Raw genomic sequence first — 1,410 nt, forward strand, 5'->3', positions numbered from 1 at the left:
GCTGATCCCACTGAGAATCAACAGCTCAGTCTGCAGCTGTTTGTAGCTTTCAGCTCAGTGTTTGCTTTAGTCCCAACAGCTCTCACCAAGCCTCCACTGTTTTACCTCCACCTTCCAGTGAGGACGTTCACAACAGACACAAACACTTTGATTTCAGACCAGGTCCAACAACACGTCGTACAAACTAGTTCTTAACTACAATAACCTGAGTCTTACTGTCAGATACAGCTTACATCTGATCAGCTGATGGACGTCGCCCTTTAAACACAATGATAACATCCTTTGACAGGTCGCTCTTTAAAGACAGACAGCTGGGTTCAGGAGAGTCTGGTCTCTGCTGCTGGATCCTGAAACAAAGACAGAACTGATAAATGTGCATGTTGAATAAAAACTGATGAAAAATATCTTCAATCTTTAAATAAACACGATAACTGACTTTTAGTGAGAAACGTCTTTCTGACTGTTTTAAATTCTGACCTTCCATCAACAGATTGTTTCAAATGAACAGGAAGATCCATGGACCGGTTGCTCTTCATGGACACACAGCTGGATCCAGGTCCAGGTCCCGGTCCCGGTCCAGGTCCAGCAGAGTGTGGTGTGTCTCTAACACACACAGAGCTTTGAGTGTGAATAATGATGGAGCAGTGATGTGAGTCATGGACAGTTAGAGATCCTCATCTCACCTCTGAGCTCTGGTCTTTCTCTCATGTTCCCCACACAGAGTGGTTTTAGAGGGAGGGGCTCCCTCCTCTCTGTCCTCACACTGATCCATGCTGCTGAGTTCACATCCACATCAGCTCACACACACTTTCTACCTTCATGTGGAGAGAAACACACATCATTCATCTGCACATCAACTCAAATGTACATCATTTCTCCAGCTGCTCCTCCACTGATTGGCTCTTCTTCTCTGTTTCATATCAGTGAGGCAGAGGAAGCTGCCATCAGCTGCTGCACTTCTACCATCCGTCCACTAGATGGCGTCACGAAGCTGCAGTGCAGTGAAGAGCAGCCCAGCAAACACACGGGATCATGGACGATCATTAACATCCACTGATTCAGTTTTACAACCTGACCACTAAACAACATAAGACAGATTAAGATACTTTAAAACACTTAATGATCTTTCTCCTCAGACTCGTAACTCAAGAAGATCTGAACAGAGACATCAAACACATGTTGATCTGATTCAGTGTGACTTCACTTACTCATTATATCATTGTCTCTGATGTCCCTCCACAATAAAACTTCCTTCAATTTCACAGTAAAACAGAACATCATGAGACACTGCAGACAGGAGCTGATCACAGCTGATTCAGCTGCTGCTAAAGAGACAGTTTGACTAAATATATATTTTATAACATGGTTTAAACATCACTGACACTCTCCTCTGTACATTCATACACTTTT

General features: G+C 43.6%; 1 long non-coding RNA gene across 1 annotated transcript; it reads right to left on the reverse strand.

Annotated features, from left to right (window-relative positions):
• Positions 1-233: 233 nt before the first annotated feature.
• Positions 234-922, reverse strand: LOC147817292 (uncharacterized). The gene is made up of 3 exons (XR_015436505.1): positions 684-922; positions 478-603; positions 234-347 (listed from the first exon to the last, which is right to left on the reverse strand). It is a non-coding gene; the product is annotated as an uncharacterized LOC147817292 (long non-coding RNA).
• Between the last annotated feature and the right edge of the window lie 488 nt (positions 923-1,410).

The sequence above is a fragment of the Seriola lalandi genome, unplaced genomic scaffold, assembly GCF_002814215.2.
Source record: "Seriola lalandi dorsalis isolate HSWRI2012SDOR001 ecotype SW California unplaced genomic scaffold, Sedor1 jcf7180002054977, whole genome shotgun sequence".
Taxonomy (NCBI): Eukaryota; Metazoa; Chordata; class Actinopteri; order Carangiformes; family Carangidae; genus Seriola; species Seriola lalandi.